Genomic DNA, 13,984 nt, shown 5'->3' with positions numbered 1-13,984 from the left:
CCATTAATGTAAATTGGTTATTAGCTATTTATGCTAAAAGGCTGTAATAAAAATCATAAAGGTAGTTTTATTAACTACATTTTGCTCCATGAAATCCATGCTAGAAGGCATGCTTTGCAATCAGTTGCAATCAGGCAATATGGCATTTGCTCCACCTAGCTAACATATTTATAAACAAATTACTCCCCCTTTTTCTTTACTTTGCATTTTATAACACAACAATGCTATGAAGTTAATAGTACAATGCTTTTGCTTTTGTAATTCAATTGCAATGTTGTATTGTTCTTTATCCTATCATTCTCATGCATATATCGGAAGGGGTAATTAAAGAAACATGACATTTAGAAACAATTATAATGAAGAAATAGCAAGGATGGAAATGTGTTTCAATCATTGCTTTTAAATAGAGATGTGGGGAAGACTGACTATAGCAGAAAAATGGAGGAGCACCTGATCTGCCCTTTTGGTTTCAGTCTCTTCATGCATCTGTGGGAATATTTTCTAGGTTGAATGGGTCAGATTTTCCTTATGTGGTGCTGTTATACCCATGCTGATGGAAGGAGGAGCCTGTGACCTCCTTGATTTCTAGCTTAGCCATTGCAGTGTCATGCTGTGTCACCTGAGCCTTTCTGCAGCACTTTTGTGCTGGGTCTCCAAGTCAGGCATGCAGGCAATAATGGCAAGAGAAAGGGAAGAGGCAAGTCTGCTAGAATGAGGAGAAAATATGTTGGGAATGGCATGCTCTTTGTAGAGAAGTACAGAGATACACCATGGGACACCATGCCTGCCTCCCCCTGCCATGATGCATAAGCATCTGTGTAAGTGACAAAGAAGACAAAGAAGATTAAAATATTGCATGAGGCTCCTGGTCCCAGACATGTCAGTTCATGATGTCACTGAGGCTAGACTTAGACAAGGCTTTCTTCTGGCAAGAGAGCAGCACTGTCCTCCTTCTCTGGCTCCTGTGGCCAGCAAGGTGTCACAAAACCAGTTGCTCAAAACCGAACCCAGGAGGATGATCCAGCTTCACTCATGTTGGTCCCACAGTCCCAACCCATCCCAACCAGTTTGCCTGGTGCAGCTGATGGGTTTGTGTGAAAACCTTCCCTGTGGCAGGACGACGTGCCTGTGTGTGATTCCTGCTTCCTGCCCTGCCCATCACTGCATCAGGCACTTGAGGCTGAGGTTCTGCTCTTTCTCTCCCAAGAGGTGCTGCATTTGAATATTTGATATCAATTCCTTGGCATGAGAGAAGATCCAGGATGTTTTGGAACTGAGGAGCTATTTTGAGCAAACAAAGATGTTTTGTTTTTTTGAGGTTTGAGGTTATCAGATGAACCTTTCTCAGCCACCTGCCCCTTTGAGAAGTAGTGCTTCAGGCATCCTGACGAGACCTCCAGATTTGGCTTCACCACCATGCAGATGCACTTTCAGCCAGGTATTTTGGTTCCTCACTTACTCCTCTGACTGATGCTCCTTTGGGGAAGGTAGGATGAGAGAAGTGATGGTTTATGCTTTTCCTTTTCCAGAAATTAAGGGTTTTATTTCAGACCAAACCACAATATTCCTAATAGCAACTGTAAATTTGGCGGTTGGTTTCTTATTTCTGTAAAGAATGTATTCTGATGGATGAAAATATCTTCATCTAAATATCCAGTGGAATTTTAATCTTTCACATTGGAATTAGAAGTTCACATTAAATTATATTCTTAAATTATAGTGTAATCTAACCCAGCTACGTCTGATCTCTAATAGGCTGATGTTAGTTATTTTAAGGGGAACTAGCTAGTTTGGAAAAGAGGGGGGTAAACCTGTTTTTTGTGCAAAGAGATTTATAAAGTTGTGATAACTAATAGATAGCAACCAGCTCTGTGTGTAGGAATATTTTTACCCCATATACATTCATTCTCCATGTGACGATGTATAGGAGACTCTGAGCATATATGTTCCATGACACAAAAGAGTTTGGTGCTCCTTCCATTCTGGTAAGGAAGATCAGTAGACTGTTTCTGTGGTGAGTTGATATCAGAGGCTCTTCAGCTCTCTGCACTCAGCGACCCTGCTGTAGGTTGCTCTTAGAGGGTTTGTGTTGATAGTAGGGAAGGGAGTGCCATGCTCTCCTCTGACCAATTGCTTTGGAGTCAGCACTGGTGGCTCTGGCTGCAGGGTAGAGAGTGAAAAACAAGTTAATTATTGACCTATTGTCCTTGTTTTTCATTCTCAAGACTACAGACATAGAAATGATAACATCTGTTTTTTCAAAAACTTATAACTAATAGAATGTTTTTACATCTCGTGTTAAAAACAACAGGCATGGTAGGTCAAGGAATGAATGATTTGCTGTCTCTTTTTAATGAGTGTTCTTTAAAGAAGGAGAGATCAGATACTGCTAGGGAGGATCATGCAGAATTCGGAAAATTTTTTGTATCAACTGCAATAGGCTGAGACTGCCATTTTTTGTATAACTTTTCAAGTTCACATAAAGGTTACATGGCTACTGAGATGAAAAGTGCTCATCTGTTTTTTTTCCACCACAGCCTTTTCCCATTACTAAAAATGAGGATTGTGATGAATCATGTCTTCAGATGAACATCAAACACAAGTCCATAGTCTTCAGTGAGCATTAAATATAGATGTGAATATAAATAGAGAAGAGGAGGTTATTATGTAGGAAGAAGGAGGATAATAGTTAGGCACAAGTCAGATATTTAACATGTGCTTTCTATTCTCTTGGCATCCTACATTCTTTTGTTTTGGGAGAAGAGGGCAATGGGTTAGCATGACTCTGTTGTAGACTATAAGCTTTTGGCAGAAAGTTAGGATGAATAGTTACTATTATCTATGAAGCAATTGTGATTCTGCTCTATCTCTGTAAATATCAGAATGGATATTTAATCCTGCTTTGTACTTACGTGTCTTCATCCAGCAGTATTTTGTGTCATGGCACAGAGGAATCCCAGGGTTTAAATTTTCCTCATTCATCAAGGGGTCTGGTTGCAGAGAGCCTGAAATTGAACCTGGTCTTACCACCCTCATCTCTGCTCAAGACCTCCAAACTCTCTCTTCCCTCCAATCCCAGTGCAAGCAGCTACAAGCAGTGCTCTGCTTTTCCTCATTTCACACAATGTGAGCAGGTCATGTCTCTGATGCAGATTTGTTTAATTTGTTTTGCTTAGCATGTTGCCACCACACTGCAGCTTTTGGTTTGTGGGGGGATTCCTGGCTGTGTCTCATTTGAAGACTCTCTCTCCAAAGGCCTCAGTGCTCAGCTCATGTATTGGACTTCAAGACCAGTACCATGACCAAATACAGTGAGTTCTCTCTCTCTGTTACATAAAAAAAATTCTGGATATAAGTGAGATCACTGCCTTGGCTGCATCCCCCAACTATGTGGCTTTTTGCAGACTACAGACTGAAAACGGGATGGTCTATTGATCCTCTATATCAGGTTTAGGGTAGAACCTGGGAAATATGTTACAGAAGGTAAATGAAGAGTTGCATTGTGCAGGCAACCATTTCAACCAGGCTAAGGTCAAACTTATCACCAGCTAGCTTCCTCTTGGTAAAATGGATGGTGAGGAAGTAAAGAGTCTTGTCTCCCGATCACACTTGGAATCTGTTTTGCACTGAAATAGCAACATATTTGTACCTTTGAGGATGGAGCTGGGACATGTTTCCTGGTGACTTTGTGGAATTCCTAGAACACAAAGGTTTAAAGACCTGGTTCATCTGGTTAGTCAAAGTTAGAACATAACACTGAGATATAGTGGAACAGCCTTCGATGATTACAAGTACTTTGTAGCTCTAGGTGGACAGGAAACATTTTCTAAAACCATTTAACACTTTGGAAAGAGAATCAAGTGTCATAATTCAAGTACAGCCCCTTCAATTAAGTCTTCCAAAGATAAAAATGGTTCTCTAGAAATTCTATGAAGATCTTTCTAGCAGAAAAAAGTCATACTGACTTTTTGTATACATGTCTTCAGTGGACGACTTTGCTGATGAGAAGAGCCCTTAATGATTGGGCTTAATTGTTACTCATCAACACCACTGCACCATCTGTCCTGAAGTTGTAATTTTCTGTGATAGTTGTATAAGACCACAGCCACAGTTCTCTTCAAATATCAGGATATTGAATTAATCATGAAGGGGTTTTCATTAGCACTGGGAAATACTGGCTCAATTTAAATGACTTTAAAAAAATCTGGTCAAGGATCATTTCAACTTTTCATGGAAACTTAAATGCGTGTGATAAACTCAGCAAGGCTGCTGTGCCATATGCTGGTCCTGACCCCTCTGGGAATTCCTATTAGCAATATTTCTAGTCTTTCCCTGGAAGTTCTTCTTGTTTTAAACTTCTCATTTTCTCTTGCTTATGGAAGAGCACAGCATTTCCTTCAGACTTTTTACTTGTCTTTAGTTACTTATAAAATCAAAAAGATTGCTGTGTACTTTCAACATGATCTACTTTGATAATGACTCTTCTTCAAGATGAAAATCTCTCACTAAAAAGAGATGCTAGTAGGGTTTTGAGGTGTATCTGCTAAACTGTAGAGAAGTACAGAGTCCAGGCAAAACATTTGCCAGCTATTTTCAATACCTGCCAAAAGTTTTGAAGTTACTTGTGCTGGGCGTGCAAGCTAGCTGAAGCTTTTGCTGTCAAAGAAGAGAAGATAGGACAGACCTGGTAAGTCCAGGAGAAAAGGATTATTTCAGCACATTATGAGCAGGTACAAATAGAGCACAATCCTTGCAAGTATGCAACCATTCAAGTTATGTGGAAGTCAAGCATGCATAAGCTGGGAAACTTCTCTGAAACAGAAATTTTCTTTCTGATTTGACTTAAAGAAGATTTGCGTAACTATCAACATAGTATAATTCTAGCATCTGTAGGGCTTCACTGACTGTGACATATGTTAAAACTTGAAAGTCTGGAAAGACCCTCAAGGGCATTCCATGCCCATCTCCTTCCATTGTGACTAAATGGGTTACTCTTGTTACCATCCCCCAACACAAGGTTTTGCAGGCAGGCTTGCAGGTGAGTTGTTCCAGGGCTTGACTATGCTTGCTCCTGGGGAGCTTTTCATGATGTCCAGCTCGTATCTAGCTACCCTGCTGCAGTAGCCCCACTCAGTCTGGTCTGTTCCACCATAGGCCCTGGGACAGCTGGTTTATTTCCTCTTTGCTGGAACCTTTTATGTATTTGAAGTTGAATTCCCTGCAGACACATTCTTGATCTGTGCTTTGGAGATAACATTCTCTACAAGCGTGGGTCCTCAAGGCTTTCAGAAAGATGTTGGAAAGCAACAGCTGTCTAAAGTCTTCCAGCTGCTGCTAATAAACTTCCTGCTCTTGGCCCTGAGCTGTCTGATTGCACATGCTATGAAATATTGGGAAAGGAAAGCCCCTTTGGCACAGAGCCTGTCTTTTCCTTACATGGATGAGAAGGACTATGAACCTGTCTGGGCTGCTGTAATCATGTTCAGTGTGGCTCTTTGTACTGCTACGCAACCAGCAGCCAATGCAAGCCTGCAATTGCCCTCTTACTCATTACCTGAACACACGTTGCTGATCCTGTCCAAAATGCTTATTATGGTCCAACTCCCTGTTGGACCTTGCAGTTACTATTGAGGGTCAACTATTGGCATTTTGAGTTCCAGTTTGCCTAGGAATTAAAATACATCCTTTTTTCTTTCTTGCCTTATCTTTTCTTTCATATGGTGGGAGATGTGGCAGTTATTTCTGTCCATAGCCAGAAGAAATCAGCAGTGTTAGAGTGTGCTGAAAACTGTCAAGGCACTATGTGAGCACTTACTAGCACCAGGATGAAGTTTCAGCATCATCAATACACAAATGACCTTATTAAAATGATTCCTTATTTAAATACATCATTTTAAATGCTTCTTTGTTCCACAGCTGAAATTGCTTACATTAACAGTATGAGCAATTGCTTCCACCGTACTGATGAGACCAGGAGATGAACCTGGGAATAACTCCATGGGCAGTGGGATCACAGACTTGCTGACAGGTTTAGTAATAATATTAGTGTTATATGTGGGGAAGATTCTGGCAGAAAAAGTATGTCTGGATGTATCCCTACTACCTTATTCTTAAATAAGAATGAAGAGTGACTTCACACTTGTGCCTTAGCTTTTCTGCTTGACAACCTGTTGTCTTGAAGAAAAGGGATCTTGAACTCTTACAGACTCCAATAAATATCCTGAGGTTTGAGAGATCTAGGCACCATGAGAGATAAACAAATTGCTGTGATTTCAACTGGGTGAGGACATTCCCTGGAAGGATTTTCTAAGGCTTAGCTGCACCTGGTTAGAAATACCTGAGCCTGATGTTTGGAGTGCTCTCATCATCCCCAGTAGAACAGCTGGGGTGTCAGTTTGCCATGTTTAACACAATCCTTGCTCTTTCTCATGTTTTCTCACTTGGCTTAATTTATTGATATTTTTTTGTCATCATGTATCTATATGTATGTATGTATGTATGTATGTATGTATCTATCTATCTATCTATCTATCTATCTATTTATCTATCTATTTATCTATCTATATTTTTTTTCCCTTAAAACTCTCCCAAATGTCACCAAGAATGATTTTTTGCAGGGGCAAAAAGGGGGGAAAGTATATGCTCCTAGGTCCTTTTTATTTTACCTTTTCTGAAGTTAATGAGCCAATTGATGTGTAACTAGTAACACAGTTGCTTTCTGCACCCTTAAATTAGGCCTAATAATTATTAACCAGGTTTCCATGAAAATCTGAAATGTCTTTTACAGCAAAGTCTCTCAAAAGCAAAAGACAAGAATGATCTGTTGCATATAAATTTATCTCTTCCCTCTCCTTTCTGTTCCCACTTTTGTATTATTACACTGCTATGAACAAGATTTAAAACCAAGCGAAGTCAGGGTCTATGGAATTATAATGTTAAAGACATTTTTAAAAAGTAGGATTTAATGTACTAATTTATTTCAGCATGTAATGCTAAATAGAAGAACTTAGCCCATAGAACCTTCCCTGAAATATGCTTAGTTTCCAGTTCCTGAGGAAGCTGAAATAGAGACCAGTGTAGAGTGGGAAATCCTTGGGGTATGAGCACATGATGCTCTCCTGGCCTCTCCTGGAGAGAGGACTGTTCCCAATGCCTCACTGAAAATACTTTGAAACATGTGCAACACAGAAATATGCATTCCACGCCTAAGTCCTGTTCCTGCAATGCTACCAGAGAAGGTGAATCACTTCTGATCTTCCTATGTCCGAAGCACCAAATGAGGGCTCCTTACCCCACACCTTGTTCTGCTTTTGGGAACAGGACAGTGAAGGTGCATGGTTCCTGTGTCACCTTCCCTGGGTACAGCTTCCTCTGCATCTGTGAAGCAGTGTGGAAAATATTAGAAAAAAGTCTGTTTATCTCTTGTTTTTTAATGGTCTGAGAAGCTCCATGTAGACCTACAGTGCAGCATAGAGAAAAAATAGTAAGGAATTCACGTGGTTTTTGGTGTGACTTTTTGACTTCTGCTTCATATTAGTGAGAAATGTCTCTGGGATTGGGTCTTGGGGAAAACAAACAACTTGTACCTTGCTCTAAGAAGTTAAGGCAGGGCAAGGAAGAGGAGAAAATGTGATTCTTTCCAGAGTCCCTACCTATGTGTCTGGTGTGAGTCACTAAGAGCTCATGCTGATTCATTACCAGTGGAGGTCATGGAAAGGGAATGAGAACAGAAAACCAGGAATGGAAGTAAAAATTAGATTTTTTTTTTCTCCCCATGCATTAATACACATTCACTGTTATTGGAAATACTGTACTCTGGAACAGACATAGATCAGTTCAACCTCTTCCCTAGCATTTCTCATCCTACAGGATAACACACAATAGTCTGTGGGGCAAGGAAACTTGGAAGCAGGTGTGCTGGCTTGCTGGCCTTTTTAGTACAGAGTAAAGCAGTGGGAAGGCAAAGAACCAAGGACAGTGTGGAAGGAGAAGTCACGAGTCAGAGACAAGGCCAGGCCTAAAATATAACTACAACTAGTGCAACTACTTGATGGGGTTTGAATCTGAAGTCAGGCATGATTACCAATGACCACACATCTACAGCTAACACTGCCCCTGTTATTTTGAGATTTGTTTTTCAACTGCAGTAATGTTTTATTTCTTTGTGGACCCAAGGAAATACACAATTTTACCTGGCTAATATCACTGCTGGGATATATTCTGAACATTTAAAGAATTCTTTAAATGAATTAAAGAATTCATTTAACAGTGCAACAGGGATCACAATGTTCTTCATCTTGACTGCTGCAGTGTTCTTGATCTCTTAATATTCATTCTTTATGAGTGTCAATGAAGAATGGGCCTGGTGCCCAGATAGTTATAATCTGAATCTACATGGCCAATCTGGCACACAATATAATGCACTGAAGTGACATTTTCATCTTTCAAAGTGTACTTAATTTTTGCTAGAGACATAATAGCAAAAACATCCCCAAATGATATAATTTCTAAAACTTGCCCTGAAAGTTCCACCTTAGTGAGGTTCTTGCAATATTTTTTTCTGCATTGCAGCTCATATTGTCAGTCTTTAAGTTTCAGTTTTAATAAGTAGAATGTTGAGAAACATTTTAATTCTTTGATCTGTTGTTTGACTAATCTGAAATGGAGCTTCCAGTGGGGACTCTTCTGTCTGACCTCAGGCTCACTCACTGCCCAATTCAACCAGAAAAGGTGGTACAGCTCTGTTAATTTGTCAGGTAACTGGGACAAGATTTGTAGTTGTAATCACACTTGAGGAGCCATGGTAATATATCCTGCAAATGCTCAGGAGCTTAAATTCAGCTGTTCTTTCCAATGAAGCAGCTTGGGTATTTGAAGTCCAGGAGGAGCTGATGAGTTTTTCAGAACTAGATCCTAATTAGCTGCTGAATTTGGTACAGTTCAAATAATTCCAGAAATGGTAAGCAAAAAGCATTTGTGTGTTGTGTTCTACATGAGAATACACCTTTAAGTTTTCTCTGTCTAGCAGGATCCTGTGATACAAAACAGTCACATCTGTCTTTACTAGAATTCTCCAGGACATCTTAATGAAAATTAAGAGAGGCATGTTTCCTGTTTCCAGCACTACCCTGGCATTTATTAACTGGCTGAGCTAAAAACTAGCCTTAGATAGAAATAATGAAAACATGAATCCAATGTGACTTGATGATCTCTATAGTTAATAGTCTCATTAGTTATGTAACTGTTTTAAATGATGGCAGAAAAACTCAATATGCACATTAATGTAACACATTGATAGATTATTAATTTTCCAAACACTGAACTAAATTAGTCCTTTATATAATTCCAGAGAAGTCATATCATGCCAGAAATAAAATTGATCCATATTATTCTTGGTATGATTGTTATGACTAAATTAATGCTGGTTTACTATTTAAAAATCTGATGAAAGTCCAGACAGACTTCCCATACAATCAGAAAACCATATAATGAGTATCAGTTTCTTTTTAGGGTTGTAGAGCTGGATGGCCTCAAGAGGTTGTGCAACCCATTTCTTGCTGAACATGGAAGCAACTATGCTCAGGTTATTCCTGGCAGATATTTGTCTAATCTACTCTGAGGAAATTTTGAATGATGGACATTCCACAGCCTTTCACAGCAATCTATTCCCCTGCTTGACATCTGTAATGTACATAAATCAGAGAACATTCAGAGATGCTGAAAGGCAGAAAGATCCTTGCCTCTTCTAACAATTAAAATATATTACTTACCTAATTGTGATGATTTGGGTATTTTTGACCTTGATTTTTATTTGTTACATGTTTGCAGGTTTATTTATTACTCAGATATATTGACATAAAACTAAGATCAGATTCTCTAGAATTATGCTCTGGATAACAGTGTTTGATATTAATATACAAGTCCATCCAGAGGGTTCTTCTGTATTCTATCTTCTCATTAGGCAGGTATATGCTGGGTCTTGTGTGAATGCCTCTTATATGACACTGCTGACATTGCTGAAGAACCCTCAACCAGAAAAAAACCCTTATCTAGCTAAAAATGAAGATTCAGAGGTCTGAATTTATCATAATTCCATAGTTGGAATAAGTTAATTTTCTCAGTACCCATTAGGCAACTAGTATTGTGGTGCTTTAATGCTATCAATGTTTTATACAGAGCTGCCTTGACTGTCACAAATATTGAAAGAGTGCCTAACTGATTGTCAGACTCCTCAAGTTGCATTGATTTTACTGCTGCAATATTCAGATGATGAGGTAATTGCACCTTATCAGCTTATTGAAAAATTCTTGTAAAGCAGTCAGTGGTCATGGACTTACCTATCTTCCTCAATTTTCTTTGTTTCTATTCTAGATTTTTTTGTTTGCTTGTTTGTTTTTGTTTTTGTTCCATTGCATCTGAGTTCTGGAAGGCGGGATAGAGGTCATGACATTGCGCTGTGTCCACAAATATCACAAGGTAACCACTACTGCTTCCTATTCCTGGGAAAGATGTCAGTCTGGGGTAAGGTGCTGACAAATGTGGATCATCCATGGTACTCACCATGTCAGGCAGAGGAAGACAGCAGGAGTTTAGCTCCGGAGAGAACTTGCACCCACAGGCACTTGCACTCTGCACACATGTGAAGTGGTATGCTACCTGCATGAGGTATTTATGCCAGTGGACTTTGCAATGAAGATGGGAGTTCTGGTAGTCACTACTGGTATGAAACCAGAGGTTTCTCCATGCTGTGAAACTGCACTGTCTTCTGGTGCTTGCACTGGCAGAAATGTTATTAAAGGACAAATTGCCCACGCTGATTCACAGTGCTCACAGCCATCCGACAGCATGCACAGCACTGCACTGCATGCAATCCATAAGACCCTTGCCCCAGTCTGAGCTCTGTCTTCACAAGAACCTCCTGTATTTCTGGCAACCACCTATCTATCACCAACTGCCAGAAACTTTAAACTGATTACAACAATAAAACTGTGCTCTATCTCTGGCGCCTGACTCAGGTTTCAGAGCAAAGTAAAAAGTATGACATCATTCCTGCTTGCATCTGTGTTGGGTAGCTAATGAAATTACGTGAATGGTTTGAAGACCATTAAAGTCAATGTTGATCCTTGTTATTATTAAGAGCACTTTCCAATTTACTGCACCACAGGGCAAGCTTGAAAGCATCATTTTTCAAAGGTGTGTGCATTGCACTGGATTACAGCAAAGACCCCTGCTGATGGTAGAGGATGCCGGCAAATGAGAGAATCAATTGTAAAATTAATTGGCTAAAAGTCTGCATAGCTCTTTTCCTGCACAGATCCACACCTCCTGGTGACAATAGGCACTACAGTGACCTTGGCAAAAGAAAGCCCCAGGTTTGCTCTGGTGTCTGAGGATTCAGTGGTTTGCAGAGGTTTCCTGTTGCAGCCTACTGTGGGTCTGGGGCTGGATGTGGTATGGCTGAGCTCTGTGCAAGTGCACAAATGCCTGTCATTACTCCCAGCATAAGCCTGTGAGTCCTCCCTTTACCTGCTCCAGCAGGTAGGTTGGGATTTTTTTATTCCAAAAATTGATATTGACATTTTGAGACTCAGATGAAAAATACTTTGATGCTTGATGTCCACCTGCATGAAATTCCTCTAAGTACTTTCATTTCTGTAGCTGTCTGGGCTTCTCTGCTGGTGGTGAATTTGAGCTAAATATGATAAATACTCATACTACCAAAAACCTGAGATATCTTGTGTCAAAATCTTTGTTCTCTCAAATGATTTAAAGCATATTGCAAAAAAATAACCTAAGGCATATTTTGCTGTCTGAATATTTATTGCATTTTATGACATTGTTTCTTCAGTCCACTAGATAAAGGAGTGTTTTATTTCAGGTGATGTAGATTTTTCATGAGCTTTATGAACTGGCAAAATCTTCTCTGTATTTTAAAACTTTGAAAAATGGAAGGAAGAACTCTTTGCATTGGTTGTGGAATGAGCAGGATGAGCCTCTAGGGATCCCTGGATTTTGCTTAGGAGATGCTGTCTCTAGTCAAGCTCAAGTTATACAAAAGGGTTTTACAGGCTAGGACAAATACAGAAACTGCTTAAGTCACGTGTGAGCTTTCAAAACCAGCCCAGGAAGGTGGCTTAAAAGCTTGAGCAAGCACACAAGGTTTTCTTTAGCTCAAGAGCTGTCAGGCAGATAGAGGCAGGGAAGGATGCAGATGTCTTCTCTGCAGGACTTTTCAGGGTGGGTCTGCCCAGCAGTGTGACAGTGTTCCAGAGCCCAAACTGCCTGCTGTGTTAGGCAGTGCTGGCAGCAGGACTACAGTCATTGCTCCTCCAGAAAGCTTACCACACAGTAAATAGTGCCCTCAGCAGAGAGGAACAACCAGGAGCAGACTAGATATACCTCTACCATGTCCTGGAATTGTTGCTTCATTTTTTCAGGTGTTCACTGGCACCACAAGGCAGAGAAAAGCTGCATTATGTCTTTTCAAAGGATCATTTTATTCGTATGAAGTCAGTTCCCAAGTTCAGCAAGAGGAAAACTGGGGGAGAAATCTCAAAAGATGCTGTCCTGCTAGCTTGGTCATCACACTAATGTTGTGAGCTTCTCTAAGAATCTGGCAGTAGCTCTGTAAACTGCTAATAAACAGCAACAGGTCTGAGGTAAGCATATGGGACCACTGGAATTGGAGAAAAACCTTTTATTTCACACTATCAACTGTTTACTGGTGGAGCTGAAATGCCCATCCATGCATTTCCTTCCTGCCTCCTGATGCATTCATGAGGAGATGGGAGACACATCCTCAGGAATCCTCATGAAGACTTATTTCTACTTTTCAGTTTTGCACTGCCTTGTCCCATCAGGCTCACAAAATGTTTATAATGATCCATACTGTCTAAGGAGTGGCTGGAGAAATGGTGTCCTCCCTAGAGTGAATAATGATGCCTAGTTTTCCAGAGAGGCCATTTACAATGGTGGAAATAGTGAAATCAGAATAATTGTGTCATTTGAATCTCTCCTAAGTGTTCCCCTATCAAATTTATATTTCATTTGAAAGATGTATAGCACCAGCCTTAGCAAAAAAAAGAGCAGCATCAATTAATACTGGTCAGACAAGGAACTGCATAAAGATACTGCATAGGGAGAGATGGCCCTAAGTAAACAGAATGGAACTACCAAGAGGTCTGCCTCACATGGAAAAAAAATAGTTTTTCTGCAGGCATCACAACCTCACAGTTGCTAAATATAAAAAGAAGAAAGGAGAGAGGCAAAAATTTAAAATAATATGTGCTGCCCTTCAGGAGCATTTTTGCTGTCTGTAACATCCTTCCTAAGTGTGAATTTGTAAGGACACTTGACCCCTTTTCAAAATGCAAGAAATTTTCCTTCCCACATCATTGTTGCATCTTGGTTGAATGGGAAAAGACAAAAAATAAAAAGGCCTAAGTAGCACAAGGTAGAAGGATATTTTATAGAAATGCATGGATATAGTGGAAAACACAATTCCTTCCCCTGGACTGATGCAGTTTGCATTTCAAGATTTTGGAGTCAGGTTCCTCCTTCATGTCCATCAGTCTGTGGGTTGTAGAACCATGCTTCAATCACAGTCTAAGAAAGTGTAAATTTTGTGACATGTTAAATAAAAACGTTCAACTAATTTACAAGCAAAACTCGGATATATTTCACTGGCTTACCATATTTTAACATTTTCTTCAGAATAATTTACTGCCTATACATTGGGTATTCTATCTATACAAAACCATATTGCTGGCTGTTAAATCATAAAAAATGGGAGAGTGAGAAAACATTCTAATTTCTCATCAGTGTAAGAAAAGATAAGAAAAAAAAAAGGTAACACATTGGATAATAGCTTTCTGAATAGGACTGGATGAGTTTGTAAGAAAGAGTCCTAGGCTCTCTTAGAGGCTAGAGATTCCCAGTTTTGGGAATAAAGCACTTCTTATGAAGCATTTAATATAGGCCAGAT

General features: G+C 39.8%; 3 long non-coding RNA genes across 14 annotated transcripts in view; 2 read left to right on the top strand and 1 right to left on the bottom strand.

Moving 5' to 3' along the window:
- Positions 1–13,984, top strand: part of LOC135290995 (uncharacterized) — a 65,524-nt gene that overhangs the window by 38,957 nt on the left and 12,583 nt on the right. For 10 of the 12 annotated variants that reach the window (XR_010353840.1, XR_010353849.1, XR_010353843.1 and 7 more), the window contains 4 exons: positions 1,319–1,438; positions 10,177–10,274; positions 10,372–10,476; positions 12,438–12,659. This is a non-coding gene — a long non-coding RNA (uncharacterized LOC135290995). Of the gene's footprint in view, positions 1–1,318; positions 1,439–10,176; positions 10,275–10,371; positions 10,477–10,568; positions 12,393–12,437; positions 12,660–13,984 lie in introns of those variants that run through there. The other 2 variants (XR_010353848.1, XR_010353847.1) reach the window with 2 other exon arrangements.
- LOC135290996 (uncharacterized) lies at positions 64–4,945 on the bottom strand. Its single transcript, XR_010353850.1, has 4 exons — positions 4,685–4,945; positions 3,650–3,697; positions 2,913–3,005; positions 64–2,160 (listed from the first exon to the last, which is right to left on the bottom strand). It is a non-coding gene; the product is annotated as an uncharacterized LOC135290996 (long non-coding RNA).
- LOC135290998 (uncharacterized) lies at positions 5,009–9,938 on the top strand. Its single transcript, XR_010353856.1, has 3 exons — positions 5,009–5,038; positions 5,917–6,028; positions 9,511–9,938. It is a non-coding gene; the product is annotated as an uncharacterized LOC135290998 (long non-coding RNA).

The sequence above is a fragment of the Passer domesticus genome, chromosome Z (genome assembly GCF_036417665.1).
Source record: "Passer domesticus isolate bPasDom1 chromosome Z, bPasDom1.hap1, whole genome shotgun sequence".
Classification (NCBI taxonomy): domain Eukaryota; kingdom Metazoa; phylum Chordata; class Aves; order Passeriformes; family Passeridae; genus Passer; species Passer domesticus.
This window is presented reverse-complemented; position numbering and strand designations above follow the sequence as displayed.